This window comes from Microcaecilia unicolor, chromosome 3, assembly GCF_901765095.1.
Source record: "Microcaecilia unicolor chromosome 3, aMicUni1.1, whole genome shotgun sequence".
Taxonomy (NCBI): domain Eukaryota; kingdom Metazoa; phylum Chordata; class Amphibia; order Gymnophiona; family Siphonopidae; genus Microcaecilia; species Microcaecilia unicolor.
The window spans coordinates 496,808,332-496,829,250 of NC_044033.1; positions in this window are offsets into that span (position 1 = coordinate 496,808,332).

A 20,919-nucleotide genomic window follows, 5' to 3' on the forward strand; every position below is an offset into this window, starting at 1 on the left:
CTCTCTCTTCTCTCCCCCAGCAGCACCTCTCCCATCAGCACCATATTCCTTCCCAACCTTTCCCTCCACCCCATGCATTTCTCTGTAGCACCTCTCTCTGTAACCTTCTCTCTCTCTCTCTCTTCTCTCCCCCAGCAGCACCTCTCCCATCAGCACCATATTCCTTCCCAACCTTTCCCTCCACCCCATGCATTTCTCTGTAGCACCTCTCTCCTTTCCTTCCCTTCCCTCCACCCTCATGCATTTCTGTGCAGCACCTCTTTCCTTCCCTTCACTTCCCTCCCCTCCTCCCCCATGCATTTCTCTGCCAGCAAGAATCACTCTCTTGCCCCATCTACCTTCACAAAGATTTCTGTCAAAGGGTTACTGCCAGCTGCAGAAGTGATTCTCATACTTTACCTGTGGCTAACCCGGAAGCCTCCCCTCTCAGAAGTGTTCCGTGCAAGTATGCAGCAGCAGAGGGGAGGCCTCCAGGTTAGCCACAGGCAGCATGTTGGAATCGCTGCAATCAGTAACCCTTTGACAGAAATATTTGTGAGTGAGTGATGGAGGTAAGGAGGGAGAGAGATGCAGGACCATAGGAGCCTCTGAAGCCCAGCCTGATCCCCCTATGATGGTGCTTGCAAGTATAGAGCTTCTGGGTAGGCCTGGGCATACCCAATTTGGGCTCAGGCCCACCCAGCAGGCTCAGGCTGGGCTCCAGAGGCTCATATGGTCCTGCATCTCCCTCCCTCCCTCCCTCTATCATTGCATGATTCCAAGAAGATGAGAAACCACTTCCCCTTTAGGAATGTTAAAGCAAAGTTTAGTGTTGAAAATGGCATCTAGAAAACAGGATTTAAACATAAATCTTCCCAAAACATTTGCATATGTGGACCATAATTGAAAACAAAAAGAAACAAGTCCTTCTCCCAAATGTCTAAGTGGCCACAGCTGAAACGTCTCTAGTGCCTTATAAAAAAGTACATCTCAAGATTTTCAATGAACAAAAAAATGTGCAATCAGCAAAACAATAACAGGTAACTGAAATATGGATCAATTATAAAACTAACTAAATGCTTGCTTACTTCCTAGAAAGTACCTGGGGAGATCAGGGCATATACCTATTCACAGAGCTTCAGCAAAGATATATTACTCTCTCTTCTCCCAGGCTGAAACTGAAGCAACTACTAGCAACAACTGCTGGGTAATTTCAAACTCCAGGCCAATCAGAGCCAAGTCAACAAGATTTCAAATATATACTGCTTATTGCTTGCTGTTTGTATCAAACTAAATAAAAAACACTCAGTTCTCTATAACACATTTACAGCAAAGAAACACCACCTGCTGACCAAATAGGAGAAATACACTTCAGAACATAATCAATGCAGGAAAATATCTAATACATTTTACAGGCTTAAAACACACTGTTTCTTCACAACATGTAAGAACATATGTTCTGTATATTGGGAAAAAATGTGCTACCTCACCCCACATGTGCACTTTTTTAAAATCTCTGGTCCCAATCATCATGCACACCCTGATTATTACCACTAGCTAAACAGGTCCACCCACCCTCTCTTTGATCAACCCATGGCATCAGTAACCCCACAATAAGTGACATTAAAAATCCCTATCATGATAAACCTCACATACAGTACCATTAACCCCAATGACAGCCCCCCAACTCCAATGACAGAACCCCACAACATCAACAAACTCTCAACAACAAAAAAAACCCTGTGGCATCAACTCCCCTATGAGAGACCCCCCTGTTGGCATCAATAACCCCCATGACAATCCCCTCTGCAAAATCAACAATCCCCCGTGATAGACCCCCCCCCCCCCCCCCATAAGACCTCCTCACCCCTGATTTGATCTCCTGATTGGTGTCTATTGGGAGTAGGAACAATTCCCACTCACCTTTGTTCCTTCAGCTCCAGCTTCAAAATGGAACCTGTGACTCAAGTATTGTCTGCATGGTATAAACATAGACCAATTTGTATAACATGTTGCTTTGTTGTAATCAATAAAGATATTCTAAAAAAAATAATAAAATGGAGCCTGCAATCCCTAGTGATAATTTTTCAGTACTTCTAGAGATCAGACTGCCAAATAAGGGCCAGAGATGGTGGTCTGTTATGGGGGGACATTAAATGCTGATTTAATGATTGGGTGAGGGTTCTGGCATGGGGAAATAGATTGACAGCAGTGATATGTTCATGGGGAGTGGGGAATCAGTAATATAAAGTGTATGTTCAGTGGGAGCTGGCCTTAGTCTTTACACCTGCCCTTCTGAGCTGATGTAAATGTCAGTATTCAGAATATCTTGTATCGACATATATTTTAAAAAGGAGAATAACCTTTGATATTGCTGACCTGCATAAACCAGTCTCTCTCTCCATGCCCTAACCATACCTCTTGCCATTTCAATATGGTATAGATTTCTATGTGTAAATGGCAGCTTTCTGGAATTCCAGTTACATGTGTTGCTGCTATTTATATATGGGGATCCTTCTAATATAATCACACACATTCTATATTTAAAAAAAACAGGAGTACCCTAGTGACCTGTAATTAAATTTCGTAGAACACCATCTTAATGCATGCATGCCTAAACAACTGTAGTAATGTCTCATTTGCATCACATGAACATCATCCAGTAAATCACATGATAAACAGCATGGGCCCAATATAAAAAAAAGCTGAAATTCAAAATTTATGCAAATTAGGGCTTTTGTACAAAGAACCGCTAGCGATTCTCGCACAGCAAAGGAGAGGAAGTCCATAGGAATTGATTGGACTTCCTCTGATTTACCAAACAGGAATCACTAGTGTGCTTTTGTAAAAGAAGCCCGTGGAGGGGGCATTTTCGATAGTGCATCTATGTCAGACTGTGAACGTTTTGCACTAAACTTCCAAAATCTAAATAGAAAATATACCCATTTTTGAAAAAGAAAAATGTCTATATTTTATATTCAAAAATACCATTTCGAACAAGGTTTTGTGCTTTTTGTGTTTATCTTTTCAGGCCATTTTTGAAAAAAAAACAAAAAAAAAACGCACAAGTTAAAATCACACAAAACCAAGACACTGAGATGCAGGAGGAGCCTGTATTTTTAGCAGACTGTTTCCCCAGATATCCCAGGAGAGAAATAGGGTACCTTAGGGGGCACTGCAGTGGACTTCAAATAAATGTTCCCAGGTACTCACTTCACTGTTGCTCCCTTATCTTGTCTGCTGAGCCCTCCAAAATCCACCCAAAACCCACTACCCCCAACTGTGCACCACTACAATAGCCCTTATGGGTGAAGGGAGCACCTATATGTGGGTACAGTGGGTTTACGGTGAGCTTTGGAGGGCTCACGGTTTCTACCACAAGTGTGACAGGTAAAGGGAGATAGGGACCTGAGTCCCCCACTGTATAGTGCACTGCAGCCACCACTGCACTACTCCAGGGACCTGCATGCTGGTTATAACATCTGAGGATGTCATAGAGGCTGGTAAGTCATATTTGTATTCATATTTTGGGGGGAGGGGTGAGATGAGGTCAGTGACCACTCATGGGGTATTGTGGGATCATCCCTGATTCCCTCCAGTGGTCATCTTGTCATTTACGGTACCTTTTTGTGCCTTATTCGTTCTAGAAAGAGGTCTAGCTCTAAACGTATTAGTTTTAGTTGTGGATGGTTTGTCTTGTTCCATTATGGTTGAAAAATATCTAACATGCCGCCCTTAACATGCTCCGACACGCCCCCTTGAGATTTAGGTGCAGATGAACAGCATAGAGAAATGTCTGAAAAATAGTTTTGAAAATACCAATTTGGATGTTTTTATGGGAAAAACGTCCAAATGCTGATTTATATCACTTTTTAGATTATCTTGTCTTTCAAAAATGAGAACCATGGAGGAGTATTTTCAAAGCTAAGTGCTAAGTACTTACTATGGAGGACTTTGCAAGACTTACATTTACTATGGAGCTTTGTTTACTAAGAGGGACATTTTTGAAAGAAACGTCCAAGTTGGGATTTGGACGTCTTTGTAAAACGTCCAAATCCGGGGGCAGGGAAAACCATATTTTTGAAAAAGGTGGATGTCCATCTTCCGTTTCGAAAATACCAAGGACGACCTTAGAAATGGTCATCCTTAGACATGGATGTCTTTGACTTTTGCCGATTTTCGAAACCAAAGACGTCCATGTCTAAAACGTCCAAATGCAAGCCATTTGGACTTTGGAGGAGCCAGCATTTGTAGTGCACTGGTTCCCCTGATATGCCAGGACACCAACCGGGCACCCTAGGGGGCACTGCAATGGACTTCATAAATTGCTCCCAGGTACATAGCTCTCTTACCGTGTATGCTGAGCCCCCCCCCCCCAACTGTACACCACTATCATAGCCCTTACAAATGAAGGGGGCACCTAGATGTGGGTACAGTGGGTTTGTGGTGGGTTCTGGAGGGCTCGCTGTTTCCTCCACAAACGTAATAGGTAGGGGGGTATGGGCCTGGGTCCATCTGTCTGAAGTGCACTGCACCCACTAAAATTGCTCCAAGGACCTGCATGCGCTGTCATGGACCTGGGTATGACATTATTATTATTATTAGTTGCATTTGTATCCCACATTATCCCACCTTTTTGCTGGCTCAATGTGGCTTACAATACATCATGAATAGTGAGAATACATGATAAAGTATACATGGCATAGAGGCCAGCACAAAATATTTTTAAAGATGTTTTTGAGGGTGGGAGGGGATTAGTGACCACTGGGGGAGTAACAGGAGGTCATCCCCAATTCCCTCCCATGGTTATCTGGTCATTTCGTACAACTTTTTGTGCCTTATTTGTAAAAACAACACATCCGGGTGAAAATGCCCAAGTTTTACTTTAGGACGTCCCTCCTTTTTTCGATTATGGCTCAAAGACGTCCAAGTGTTAGGCACGCCCAAGTCCCGCCTTCACCATGCCTCCAACACACCCCCTTGAAATTTGGACGTCCTTGCGACGGACTGCAGTTGCAGACGTCCAAAATCGGGTTTTGATTATACCGATTTAGACGTCTCTGGGAGATGGATGTCCATGTTCCGGTTTATGTCGAAAGATGGACGTCCATCTCTTTCGAAAATGAGCCTGTAAGTCAAACTGTAGGCACGTTAGCATTTTTAGCACTTGCTAATGCTAGAGACATCCATATATTCCTATGGGTGTCTCTAACATTAGTGTGTACTAATTTTTAACACACGCTAAAAATGCTAGCACACCTCAATAAATAGGGTCCTAAGTGCTTTGAAAATGAGCCCCGTGAGTCTCCTAAATTTGTGCCCAATTTTCAGTCAAAACTTGAGTATACATTTTCCGCTACAAAATTCATCTTAATTTAGGAGCTTGAAAGCTATGCCTATAAATGTAAGCCTGACATTTATTTGCTTAAATTTATAGGCCTAATTTATGAGACTAGTGCCCTAAATCCACCCTTGTTGTCACCCAATTTATATGCTCATAAATGTAGGAATTTAGTGAAACTAGCCAGTAAATATTCATCCAGCGGTGGTGAGCATTTCTTTAAATACAGGCACTCACCAGCTAAATTAGACTTAGATATTCAATGTGGGCCATGCCCGGAAACTGGCATTGAATATTAAAGCGTATCTAGGTATGTGCAAGCCACTGCAAGTTATTGAGGTCCCAGCTGATATTCAGCCAGAACCACACATGATACATAATCTGTGTCTTGGCTGAATATCAGTCAGTACCCAGATAAGGGAGTGTCAGTAATGTGACAGGTCTTCCGCCCCTTTTGATCTTCCCGCCCTCTTCCAATGCCCCTCTGCCCAATCCCTCTTCCAAATAACTCCCCCATGATTCTGATCCTTTGTGCCCCACTTATCCCCACCCTAACCCTCTCCCCTCCTTCCTGGACCCCATCATACCAGGACTTACATGGAGATTTTCTCTCATGGTCTGGTGGAATGGGCAGCAGTGGTCATCTTCCTCTTCTGCCCCATTTGGATCTAGGTCCAAATATGACAGTGCTGACCCCTATGCTATTCAGTGTTAAAGAATTAGTTCACTCGCAAGAGATAATCTAGATTGTGCTGTGGGGGGGAAAAACCTTAGGAAAAAATATTTTTTCACTCAAAGAATAGTTAAGCTCTGGAACTCGCTGCCGGACGATGTGGTAACAGCGGTTAGCATATCTGGGTTTTAAAAAGGTTTGGGCAAGTTCCTGGAGGAGAAGTTTATAGTCTGTTACTGAGATGGGCATGGGAGAAGCCACTGCTTTCCCTTGGATTGGTCGCAAGGAATGTTGCTACTAACTGCGTTTATGCCGAGTACGTATGCGCTGAAATGGCCACTGCTGGAAGTAGGATACTGAGCTAGATGGACTATTGGTCTGACCCAGTATGGCTATTCTTATGTTCTTATGCTCTAATATTTGCAAAAGTTATCTGATTAAGGCAGGTAAGTACACTTTCCCTCTCAGTGATACCCCTCAAAAATATTTCATAAAACTTGCAAAACTCATAAAATATTTATTCTAATACAGAAGAAAATGAACAAAAGTTGGGTGTATTTTTCTTTTTAAATTAGAACATCCTATGCTCAAGGGTTCTGGAAGACTATGTACAAGCAAAAAAAAAAAAAAACAGTGAAGAGTGAGTAAATGAATAGAAATTCAGTTTACATATCACACAAATGGATTGGATCAATTCTATTTTCTGCTTGCATTAAAATATTGAAAAAAGTTCTTCTCCTGACTGTTTCAACACTTCAGCCCAAGAGAGTGAAGATTATTTCACTTTACTTTTGACATGTTCCATTAATCTTACAACACTTAAGGGCAGATTTAAAGACTGGAGGTAAAAAAACAAAAAAAAAAAACCCTTCTTCTGTCCTTTAACCCACTGCATACACACTCACTAAACCGACCGCATACACATTCCCCTAACCCACCGCACACACATTCTCCAAACTGTGAATGCTTCTTGTATGCAGTGATTTTGCATTTGTGTAAAACATTATGCTATAACACAACAAAATAATCTCTCCAAATATGAACTGCAAAGTAATTCATATAATATCAAATCCTTGTGAAGTGCAAGATCATATTTATGAGAAAGGGAAAAAAGCCTCTGCACCCAACCTCCACCCAATATTATTTGTGGGATAAGGAGGAAAGAAAACTGGGTCAGCTTTCTTCATTGGCATAAAAAAAAAAACCTTAAATCAATTGTTTACTTGCTAAAACCTTCACAGGAATACTGGATCCAAAGAAAATAATGAAAAAAAACATTATGCTGCATTCACCACTAGGCAATATCAGATTAAAGTTAAAATGTGTCAAATCTACTACTACTACTACTACTTAACATTTCTAGAGTGCTACTAGGATTACGCAGCGCTGTACAATTTAACAAAGAGAGACAGTCCCTGCTCAAAGAGCTTACAATCTAATAGACAAGTGAACGGTCGGTCCGATAGGGGCAGTCAAATTGGGGCAGTCTGGATTCACTGAACGGTAAGGGTTAGGTGCCGAACGCAGCATTGAAGAGGTGGGCTTTAAGCAAAGACTTGAAGACGGACAGGGAGGGGGGCTTGGCGTAAGGGCTCAGGAAGGTTGTGTAATCCTTTGAAATGTCATGAGTGTTGTCATAAGTATGATGCTAGCCATACATTTTATAAATACAAAAAGATGTAAAAATTGTATCGTGGTGGTTTTGTTCAATGGTTAAAACTGGCTCATAGCACATTCTTGTTTGTCCAGGAGTAGGGTCAAAATAGGACTATCAATCAAAGCCCAATTTAGACTAAGATGACTTTTTTTTTTACCTAACACAACTACCAGATGGCAACCTACTGTCTAGTGTAGATGCAGTATGAATTAAATTCATTTGGTTCACTCCTCCCTTATAATTTTATCAATGACTCGGAATATGTGGATGTATTTATCACAATAGCCAGATGTGTGACTCATACTAAGTTCAAAAAGTCCTAGAAAATACATTGAGGGGCATAATCGAACGAAAACGTCTATCTCCATGGGCGTTTATCTCCGAAAACGGGTCCGTGAAGGGGCGGACCGAACCATATTTTCGAAAAAAAAAATAGACGTCCATGTTTTATTCGACAATTTGTGAGCTGGGCGTTTTTGCTTTCAGCGATAATGGAAAATGAAAGCGCCCGGCTCAAAAACGAATAAATCCAAGGCATTTGTTCGTGGGAGGGGCCAGGATTCGTAGTGCACTGGTCCCCCTCACATGCCAGGACACCAACCGGGCACCCTAGGGGGCACTTTTACAAAAACAAAAAAAAGGTAAAAGAGCTCCCAGGTGCATAGCACCCTTCCCTTGTGTGTTGAGCCCCCCAAATCCCCATCAAAACCCACTGCCCACAAGTCTACACCATAACTATAGCCCTAAGGGGTGAAGGGGGGCACCTACATGTGGGTACAGTGGGTTTGGGGGGGTTGGACAACTAAGCATTAAGCAGCACAATTGTAACAGGTAGGGGGGGGGTGGGCCTGGGTCCACCTGCCTGAAGTCCACTGCACCCCCTAACAACTGCTCCAGGGACCTGCATACTGCTGCCAGGGAGGTGGGTATGACATTTGAGGGTGAAAATAAAAAGTTGTGAAACATCATTTTTTTGTGGTGGGAGGGGGTTAGTGACCACTGGGGGAGTCAGGGGAGGTCATCCCCGATTCCCTCTGGGGGTAATCTGGTCATTTAGGGCACTTTTTGGGGCCTTATTCATGAAAAAACAGGGTCCAGGAAAAGTGCCCTAAATTCTAGCTACAAACGCATACTTTTTTTCCATTATCGGCGAAAGGTGCCCATCTCTGTTCGGGTGATAACCATGCCCCAGTCCCGCCTTCACCACGCCTCCGACATGCCCCCATCAACTTTGTACGCTTCCGCGATGGAGTGCAGTTGAAAATGTCCAAGTTCGGCTTTCGATTATACCGCGTTATTCGTTTTTGTGAGATAAACGTCCATCTCCCGATTTAGGTCAGAACTTGGGCGTTTTTCTCGTTCGATTATAAGCAGGATTGTGTTTTTGCAGTGCAATGCTGAAAATCTTCTTGGTGCCAGATAAATAAGTGACTTTTTTTAAAATAAAACTAAAGAAAATTAACAAGACAGTAATTTGCATTGCAAATTACTGTGTCCAAGAACAAGCAGGGAATAAAATTTTAAATGGCAGACAATATATAAAAGCATAACTGTGGGAATAGGGGGGGGGGGGGGTGGGGGTTGCAAATATTTGGATTCATGAAAACCAGTACAGAGAACAAGCTAAAGAATTATGGTTTCGACATACTACAGGCTATAGTAAAATCATAGGCGGAGTACTGTCAACTGTTCTGGGAAAAGACATAAGAGTGACCTAGAAAATGGTTTGCATGAGAATAAAAGAAATGGTTAAGGGACAGAAGGTTAGAAAAGCTATGATTGCTGAGTCTGAGACTTTCAGATTGGAAAGAAGATTGATTCTGGTTTAGATTTCATGAATTCATGAGTCCAACCCATAAAGGCCCTCCTAGATACTGCACTGGGGTGATAAATCACAGCAATTGAATTACCTGTAGGAATGGTAGTAACCAAAATAAACATGGAATGGAAGCATGCATGGGACAGATAGTGTGAAGTGATAAAGGTTAGGGTGAAAAAGAACCAGCGGCTGAGAAGGATTTGTAATGTCATAGACATTACATTATCTTACATTTAAATCCCGTCTTATCCATAAAGTTCAGTGTGGCTCACAAAAGTAAAAACAACATTGAGATAAATAAAAGAACTGGACAAAATCTAGCATCCAGATTCCAGAAAGATGTGAAACTGGGCAGATTATGGGACTCATTTTCAAAACAGAAACACATCAAAAAAGCAGTACAAAGCAGCATTTGGATGTCCCCCCCCCCCCCCAAAAAAAAAAGAAAACCCCATACAAATCTCTGTTTTTGAGACCCATTTTAAGAAGTTTTTTAATGCAGTTCATCTGAAGTGAGTCCAAATCACAAGGGGGAGTGTCGGGGGCAGGATTTGGCATTCCAAACACTTGCCAGAGAGTAACCAAAAAGAGGGTCCAAAAGTACACGGAGTCAAGCAGCACAAAAAAAGCACAAAAGGGCCTCAAGAACTAGAACAATGGTACAGTCTTTAATGAAGAAAGGACCCGACAGGGGCCATGATTCGGCGCTCAACCGTGCCTGCCTCGGGGAGGTCAATAATTTTGGTACAGTCAGCTTTAAAACCTGCCAAGACTTATTGCAGTTCAACCCCTAAGGCAGGCGCGGTTGAGCGCCGAAACACGGTCCATGTCGGGTTCTTTCTTCATTAAAGATTGTACCATTGTTCTAGATCTTGAGGCCCTTTTGTGCTATTTTTGTGCTGCATTCCCAACACTTGGACATTTTTCTGCCACAATGGAACAAAGCAAAAACATCCAGGACCTATACATTTTGGACTAGACCTATTTTCAGTGGTGTTCCTTGGGTTGTTGCCACCCGGGGCGGATCACAGCTGTGCTCCCCCCCCCCCGGTGCAGCGTTCCCATCTCAGGTGCAGCGTCATCCCCCCCCCCCGGGTGCAGCGTCATCCACCTCCACAGCACAACAAAGAACCCCCCCCCCCGGTGCATTGCTTATCTCCTGGGGTGCTGGGAGCAGCCGTATGACTGTCGGCTCCACCAGTTTCCTGCTCCCTCTGCCCCGGAACAGGAAGTAAGATCAGAGGGAGCAGGGAACCAGTGGAGCGACTGCCACATGGCTGCTCCCTGCAGCACACCTACAGAGTGCAACCGGGGCGGACCGCCCCCACCATCCCACCCTCAGTACGCCACTACCTATTTTAATAATGACTAAGTTACAAAAAGATGCCCCAAATGACCACTGGAGGGATTAAGGCATAACCTGCTTTACTCCCCCAGTGGTCACTTTGATCCCCTCCCACCGTTCAAATATGTGAAAGAAACAGTACATGCCAGCCTAAATGACAGCTGCAGATGTTATGGACAGTCCTATTAGAGCAGCAAGCAGGTCCCTGGAGTAGCCTACTGGTAGGTACAGTGTACTATGGAGAAGGGGACTCAGGCCCATAACCCACTCTAGCTGTTACACTTGTGGTGGAAAGTGTGAGCCCTTCAAAATCCACCAAAAATCTACTGTAGACACTTGCAATCGTAAGGGCTTGTAACACCCCGAGCACAGGCTGGGTGTGACCAGTGAACTAATACACCCGGACAAAAGGATGAAACAGAAAAATTAGTATTTTATTTAAAGGGGTTTTCGGGTCTGTTCCTTCACAGGGCCCAAGACATAGGGTGGAAAGTCCTCTGGGGTTCCAGGCAGGCCTCTGGCAGCAGGCCAAACACAGTCCATGGCTCCCAGGTTTGCCATGCCTCAAACACAGCCTACAAGTTCTCGGGTTCCTCCAAGATCCAGCCAGACCTCAAAGAAAAACTTGCAGATTTCAATTCAATAGAACAATGGCTTACCTCAGCCAGGTCACGATTACAGAGAGGGCGCTTCAGCGGCATACAGTGGGAATTCACATTTTTCCTCCCTCTGCCTCCTGAACTTCTACCTGGCCCTGTCTTTTGAACTTCCCGGTAGTGATTCCACCCCTCTTGGCTTACTTCACTCTTAAGGTGGCCTAGACTAATTATAGAGGGGCTTTCCTTAAGAATGATAGGCAATGTCACAGGGCTATTGTAGTGGTGTACAGTTGGGTACAGTAGGTTTTTAGTTGGTTTTGGAAGGCCCTCCATACAATATAAGGGGGTAATGGTGAGATGTGTACCTGAGAGATTTTATGTAAAGTCTACTGAAATACCCCCTTTCCTAATAATTCCTAGCATCATGTTTGCTTTTTAGGCCACCGCCACACACTGGGCAAAAGATTTCAGTGTATTGTCTACAACAACACCTAGGTCTTTTTCTTGAGTGCTGACTCCTAAGGTGGACCATAGCATCAGATAGCTGTGATTCGGATTATTCTTCCCAGTATGCATCACTTTGCATTTGTCCACATTAAATTTCATCTGCCATTTGGATGCCCAGTCTTCCAGTTTCCTAAGGTCTTCCTGCAATTTTTCACAATCCGCATGTGTTTTGACATCTCCCTTCCTCTTTAAATATCTCCTATTGTTTTCTCCTTCTCCATCCCCATCCCCATCCCCATCCCCTACAACTCTTCACATTTCTACCCACCATCCTCTGCAAACCTTGGCTGCATGACATACAGGGGTGCTGGATGGGGTGCCACTTCTCTCAGAATAGCTCTGTGACACATCATCCAATATCCCTGAACATCGTGCAGCCCCATTAGAGTCAGAAAATACCATGAGGCCATGTGGGACACTGAATTGTGCTTGCAGGAGATGTAGTGGTAGAGGGTTCTAACAGGTAGCAGCAGCAGTAGGACCAAAGGGCAAGGAGGCAAAATAGCTGCCTGGGATATTTTTGAATGCTCACTACCTCAGGGGTAGATGGATGCCAGAAGTCCTTGCTCTTCCTTGGAATGCAAGGAGCACAGATGGCATGGCAGTAAAGTGGGGGTTCTGGTGTCTGAGTTGGTTCCTCCGCAGATTACTCATCTCATGGGGCAGGGCCAGGACCAAAACTGGTGAAAAACTGCATCACACTCATGATCTGCTCACTCAATTTCACTTGCGGTTCTTGCAAGGACACCTGACATTCAGTGAGTACATGTACCCACTCCTGCATGTGTAGCTTCTTTTCCCACTGGGTGAGGTGTTCTTTGTTCTGATCCAGAAGCTGTGTTGCACACTTCATTAGTTCCTGCCTACATTTATTTATTTATTTATTTATTTATTGTTTGCATTTGTATCCCACATTTTCCCACCTCTTTGCGGGCTCAGTGTGGCTTACAATAAGATATGAATAATGAGAATACAGTTGTTACAAATTGGTTATGGGTTACATGGTACAAGTTATGCGAGATAATCGAATTATCATTAGGAATATCACAATGGGACATCAACAGGGAGACTTTGGGAGGAGACAATAGGACTTTGCCCTGCATGCTGTTGTTTCTCTTCTATGCTACCTGTGTCACCTTCTGCTGGCTCTACATGTCCAGGTTCAGAGCCTTCCTCCCCAAAATAAAGTATTAATGTTGGAAAAAGATTCATAGCAGAAACTAACCAGGAGGGACAGATGCAGATGCAGAACAAACTTACAGTTGGAAAGCTGTGGCAGTGATGGTCGCAGCCTTGCCAGTCCTCTAGCACAACATTTCAGACAGCATAGTGGTTATTATAGCATGAGAAGATCTAGTGGGGTCACCCTGGAGAGGAGCCATGGGTCTACCTAACTTCCTCATATAGGCTTGTGTAACTCCATGTTAATTTCACTGTATTGGAGAGTGTCAGCACAGATGTTACAAGGGTCACCCTTTAGCTTTGTGGATACATGGCTCATCCAAAGATCAAAGAGATATCAGGTGGTCTAATTGCTACTACTACTACTTAACATTTCTAAAGCGCTACTAGGGTTATGCAGCGCTGTACAGTTTAACAAAGAAGGACAGACCCTGCTCAAAGGAGCTTATAATCTAAAGGACAACATGTGCAGACAGTCAATTGGGGCAGTCTAGATTTCCTGGATAGAGGTAAAATGATTAGGTGCCGAAGGTGACATTGAAGAGATGGGCATTGAGTAAGGATTTGAAGATGGGCAGGGAAGGGGCTCTGGGTATGGGCTCAGGGAGTTTGTTCCAAGCATAGGGAGAGGCAAGGCAGAAAGGGCGGAGCCTGGAGTTGGCGATGGTGGAGAAGGGAGCAGAGAGGAGGGATTTGTCCTGTGAGCGGAGGTTTCGGGTAGGAGCGTAAGGGGAAATAAGGGTAGAGAGGTAGTGAGGGGCTGCAGATTGAGTGCATTTGTAGGTTAGTAGGAGAAGTTTGAAAGATATTAGGCCATATTGGCCCTGTGGGTTGTGTAGAGCCAAACACAGCAGCAGGTGACCTGTGTTGAGCAGTTAAGTAGATCACTTACTGCTGCATTCTGGCATGCCCTTGCTACACACAGACTGTTGGAATGTATTGTATTTTACATGCATTGCCTGTCACCTATTATTTCTCTGTGATTACTCTGTGACCTCTGATGTGAATTACTTAGAGAGGTCACACAGCTATGCAACTTCCTGTGGGGGTCAGACACAGCACATGGAGCTCATGATCTCTCCTAACCTGAGAGGATCCATGGTGTGAGCATCCATTACCATCTAAGCACATGGAAAGAGCTGATAATACAAATGTATAGTATTATGTATATATAAGCCTGTCTGATTATAATCTAACTACAAACTGTGAGTAAACAGATGTTTTGTTACTTCAACTTTAAAGTGACTCAGCAGTGAATTATTCTGGGGTGTATGAGAGAGATGAAGAAAGAAATTAACATTTCTAAAGCTGAAGCTGTGTGTACTAAAATCTGCTAATTATTTACTGCAAATAATCCAACAAAAGGGTTATGGGCCCAGGGCTCAGGAATTGAAAAAGAAGAGAAATATTACCAGGCAGTAAAAAAGCCACATTTAAAAAAGCCACATTTTTCTCTTAAGTTTTAAAGGAAAGATTCAGTCTGTCTCTCTCTCCCCCCACACACCAAACAGCAGGCAAGGCTAAGAAAATGGCTGAGGGAGGAAATTCACCATTTTTCCACTCTCTCAAGGTGCCTAAATTAACTGAATTTAATTATCAGCAATGGGAATTAAGATTCATATGTCTCCTTCAAGCAAAAGGATTGAATATATGCTTAGACCAAGACAGAACAGCTGAAAATATGGCTGAATGGGACAATGCAAACTGTTATGTGAAGTGCATGTTTTTAGAAGCTCTCTCAGAGAAACAAGCCATATTAGTGGAGGGAAAAGATACACCAAAGGACATTTTATATAAACTGAGAACTATGTATGCAACTACATATGCAAAGCAGCAACCAATTTGGTTAGCAGAGTTGAATGAAACCAAATTAAGGGATAAAAGTAAATGTAATGATCACATTATGCATCTTATGTCTTCATTTCAAAAGTTAGAACTTTCTGGAATTCCCATGTGTGATGCATTGAAAAGAGCATTTCTTTTTACCTCACTATCAAAGAAGTTTGATGTTTTTAGGTCTGTAAATGAAGCCATTGAAGGGCAATCTTTTGAACAGGCAACATCAAAACTAAGGCAGGAATGCATAATAAATGATTCTGAGGAGATGTGTTCTCAAAGCAAGTCAGAGAGAAATGAAACAAATTTCTTGGCAAAGAACAGAGGAAGGCGGAGCTATGGGAAAACTCCACCCAAGGGCAAGCTGATTTGCTACTCATGTGGAAAGGAGGGACATGTATCTAAATGGTGTAAGGAAACACAAAACACTCCCTCTAGCTCACCTAAGCCAATGGAACTAAAGAATTTTCAAACCAGGAAATGTATGAAGGACAATAATAAACAAAAGGGCTTTCTAATGGCAGAAAAATCTTTGACTATGGTAAATAATAATTCAAATGAAAGTACTTGGATTTTGGATTCAGGGAGCACATGCCATTTAACCAATTCTAAGGATTTCTTTCAGGAAATGAGTCCAGAAGAAGGTGTTCTTCATACTGCAAACGCAGGGACTACTCAGATCCAAGCAAAAGGCATTGGATTCTTAAAATGCAAAGTGTCTAATGAAGTTAAAGAAATTCCTGTAAGTGATGTCTTGTATATTCCCCAAGCAGTTTGCAATATGCTTAGTGTATCTACATTAGATAAGAAGGGATTTGTGATTCATTTTGAAAACAGTAAGTGCACAATCTCTAAAAATGATGAAGTGTATGCTGAAGCTTTTATGCATAATGATGTTTATAAACTGAGCATTTCAGGTGAAGCCTCACATATGGCGCAAGTAAGGAAGAATGATGGTAAATGTAGTCTGGAAATCTGGCATCGCCGCCTGGGACATCGTGATTTTAAGGTGATCCAGGATCTTTACAGTAAGCAACTAGCCACTGGCATTCAGATAAGTGCAGATGCTGGTAAAATGGAGAAATGCATAGACTGTGTTACTCAGAAAGGTGTGAGACCCTCATTTCCTGCATACACAGGAAATAGGAGTAATAAAGTGCTGGACTTAATACACAGTGACTTATGTGGACCGTTTAATATCCCATCATTGGGAAATAACAGATTTGTGCTAATATTCTTGGATGATTTCTCTAGATATTGTGTGGCCTATTTGCTGAAAGAAAAAAGTCAAGTCACAGACATGCTGAAGAAATACGTAGCCATGGTGAGCAATAAATTTGAAAGAAAACCAAAGGTTCTTCAGACCGACAATGGTGGTGAGTTCACTTCACAAAGCATGCGCACATTTCTAGAACAAGAAGGCATTCAGCATATCACAACAGTAGCTTATACACCAGAGCAAAATTCTGTTGCAGAGAGAAAATTTAGGTCACTTGTGGAAATGACCAGATGTATGCTGTCAGATAGCAATCTCCCTAAAAGACTATGGGGGGAAGCCATTCTCACAGCAGTGTACCTACAAAACAGAATGCCAACTAAAGGCACTGAGCGCACACCACATGAGACATGGCATGGTAGGAAGCCAAACCTGTCACACATAAGAACATTTGGAAGTACAGCATATGCTCATGTACCAAAGCAAAGAAGGCATAAGCTGGATTCCACAACAGAAAGGGGCATTTTAGTTGGCTATGCTCCAGGACACAAAGGATATAGAATTTTGAATCTGAAAACTGGCATTGTTGGCATAAGACATGTTACATATTTTGATGAAAACAAAAGGGTTGATAAAGGCTGGATTATCCCAGATGAGCCTTATCATCCAGAATATGAAACTAGAACCATAATAGACATGCCAGTGTATATAAATGCCATACCAAGGCAGATGTCTGTTAGCAACTCATCTGTATCTAACGAGGAACAGGCAGAGGAAGCAGACACAGAAAGGATCATTGCAGAAGACAGTACAGTTGGAGAAGGGGAATCAATTGGAGAAGGACTCTCAGATTTAGAGGATGCGGAAAGGTCAGACCAACCTGTTGTCAGACGCTCATCCAGGGAAAACAAAGGTGTTCCACCCCCAAGACTGTCTTACCTAACAAAGTCAGCAGAAGCTCAAGAGCCCTTAACATGGGATGAGATTGAGAAAATGCCAGCAGAAGAAGCTGCTGAATGGCATAAAGCTGCACAAGAAGAAATTGATGCATTGGATAAAAATAATACTTGGATTCTTACAAAATTACCTCCTGGCAAGAAAGCTATAGGATGCAAATGGGTATTCAAGTTAAAAAGAAATGCACAAGGAAAAGTGGAAAGGTATAAAGCCAGATTAGTGGCAAAGGGATATCTTCAAAAATATGGAGAAGATTTTGATGAAGTGTTTGCACCTGTAGTGAAACACACGACAATTAGAACACTTCTGAGCATTGCAGTCTCAAAAGGCATGCAAGTCAACCACATTGATGTGAAAACAGCATTTCTTCATGGAGATATAACTGAAGACTTGTACATGGAACAGCCAACAGGTTTCATAAATACAAAACAAAGACAGCTAGTATGTAAATTAAACAAAGGTCTTTATGGATTAAAGCAAAGTGCAAAATGTTGGAATGATAAATTGCATGAAATATTGACAAATTTAGGATTTAAGCAAGGTGAAGCAGATAAATGCTTGTACACTAGGTGCAGAAATGGACAATATGCATACATTTTAGCTTTTGTTGATGATCTGCTCATTGCAAGCAAAAGTGAGCAAGAGTACAAGGACATTGTAAAATATTTAAACCTCAATGTTGAGATAAAAGAACTTGGTAATGTGTCATACTATCTTGGTATAGAAATTGAGAAACAAAATGATGGTTCTTATCTTCTAAGCCAGAAGCAGAAAATAAATGAGCTTATTGAAAGTTTAGGTATGCAAGATGCCCAAGTTGTAAGCACTCCCATGATCACTGATTTTCTGAAGGATGAAACAGTAAGAGAACCTTTACCAGATAACATCCAATATAGATCAGCCATAGGTAAGCTTTTATATCTGACTACCACATACAGGGCTGATATAGCAAATGCAGTAGGAATTTTGAGCAGAAGGGTCAGCTCACCTACCAAATCAGATTGGACTGCAGTTAAAAGGATGGTAAGGTATTTAAAGGGTACCATTGATTGTAAATTAAAGATTTCAGCCAATAGTAATCCAAAACTAATATGTTACTGTGATTCAGATTGGGCAGGGGATCATTCTGATTATAAATCCACAAGTGGATATGTGTTTATGTATGGAAATGTACAAATTTCATGGGCCAGTCATAAACAAAGTATTGTGAGTCTGTCTTCTACAGAAGCTGAATATGTGGCCGTATCGGAAGCGTGCAGAGAACTGATGTGGATTGAAAAACTTTTGCTGGATTTTGGAATAGCTGAAAAGAGACCAATCCAGATAATGGAAGATAATCAGAGCTGCATCCGACTGTCACAGAATGACAAGGTTCAGTCACGCACCAAGCACATCGCAACGAAATACCACAACGTGCGAGAGTTGGCGAAAGAAGGGGTCATCAGTCTACACTATTGTCACACCAGTGAGATGACAGCTGACATAATGACCAAACCGTTGCTCAGAGAACATTTTGTGAATCTGCGTATAAAGCTTGGACTTTGTATGAATAAATAATTGCATGACAGTTATGCATGAGAAGGGGTTTGTTGGAATGTATTGTATTTTACATGCATTGCCTGTCACCTATTATTTCTCTGTGATTACTCTGTGACCTCTGATGTGAATTACTTAGAGAGGTCACACAGCTATGCAACTTCCTGTGGGGGTCAGACACAGCACATGGAGCTCATGATCTCTCCTAACCTGAGAGGATCCATGGTGTGAGCATCCATTACCATCTAAGCACATGGAAAGAGCTGATAATACAAATGTATAGTATTATGTATATATAAGCCTGTCTGATTATAATCTAACTACAAACTGTGAGTAAACAGATGTTTTGTTACTTCAACTTTAAAGTGACTCAGCAGTGAATTATTCTGGGGTGTATGAGAGAGATGAAGAAAGAAATTAACATTTCTAAAGCTGAAGCTGTGTGTACTAAAATCTGCTAATTATTTACTGCAAATAATCCAACACAGACCAGGTGAACCCTCTGGTTTACCCAAGGAAAACAAGCTAGATGGGCCCTCATAGAGATAGAAATACATTTTAAATTTCCAGAAATGGGGATTTGCATGGTTTGGATCACAGAGGAAACCAATAGAGGAGGAAGCAGCAAGTAAGAAACACTGGTTATTTATTTATTTTATATCTTTTGCGTATTTATATCCCACCTTAAACCAAGGTGGGTTACATCAAAAACCATATATAAAATCATTTCATACACTACATCATAACATAACAGTCACCCCTGATAACTGGAGTATAATACATAGGAGATTGGGAAAATAGACAGATCTGTTAGGGTCCTGTGAACTCAAGATTCCACTCTCCATACACTTTCCACCTGCGGTGTCCTAAAACAGCGGGGCACTAGGCAAATGCCTAGTTTGCCAATGCCTTCATCTTGCCCTGGGCATGCATTGCAATCACATCAAGGTGCTAAATCACTGATGCACATAAATGTGCCGCCTATTTCAATAATTCTTCTGCCTCACAATTAAGAATTTTGTGTGCAGACACATGTGCGGCTTATTGCACTTCAATTAGGGACCATATTATAAAGTACATTTTGCAGGCCCAACTACATCTGACCGAAAAACATGATGAGGCAGGGAGCTGGACTGTACTTTGTTCCAGGAAAGCTTAGGATCCTGGTTAGAGAGGTCAGAAGGAACTACGATTTGATGTGTAGAGCTTCTGATGCTAGAACCAATGGCAACCAAAAAATAACTGTGTGGCATGGCATCTGCCAGTGTCTTAATGGAATCTTCCATCAGAACTGAGATGTGAAAGATCTCAGAAAGAAATAGAGGAATTTGCAGGCCAAAGCTCATTTAAGAGAGACCACTAGATGCTGTGACTGATGGACCTACAAGTCACTTAGCTGTGAAGGCCCTGGAGAGAGAGATATTGAGCATCTGTGACCCTGCTAATGTTGATGGGGTTAGCGAGTGTGACACTGCTCACAGATGGATGGATAAGAGCCCGTCTTGACTTCGTTCCACTGCAAACATGTGCTCTCCCTCTTATGCCTTGCTTTCCTTACTAGCCATCCATCCCCCCCCCCCCTCCATGTCCTTATACATTCCTCCAAATCTGCTAATTGATATCACCATGTTATGTGAGAAAGCTGAATTAGGTAAAGCCTCCAAGTTACCAAATTTCAGGACAGAGATGTAAAGCCTAGCCAGGCCTTCCATTAGCAGGAGCCAGACAGAGGCACGTATCTGTGTCATGTCAACGGATGTAGGTTTGTGGCAGAACAGATGTGGCTGACAACGATGCATGATGTAGTTGTTGCCTGCTCCATCATATGTGCTTTCTGCTCATGCTGGCGGGAAGGGATGAGGAAGTACATGGGTATTAACCCTGTTACCTTTGTGGAGGTGTGCAGAAAATACATGGTATCTGAGGCCTAACTGTAGGCACTATATGTGGAGCCCCTGTACAGGAGTTCACAACAACAACACTGAAAGATGTATATGTGATTGTACATTATCTTGCCACAGCAATAGCAGGGGAATGTCAAACCTTCTGTACAGATCGCATTGTTGAGGCATGTGTGGGCGGGGACTAATATACAATGCATCTGATGCAGGTGAGTGCGGTGCAGTCTGCTCCTGTAAAGCTCATATCTGACCTTATTGGTAGTTATGTGAGTTACCATATGCCTTCGTCATATCTGTATTATGTGAGTGACAGCCATATCTGCTATATACCTTGTGCAGCAGCTAGATGGTGCCAGATGTGGTACAGCAAT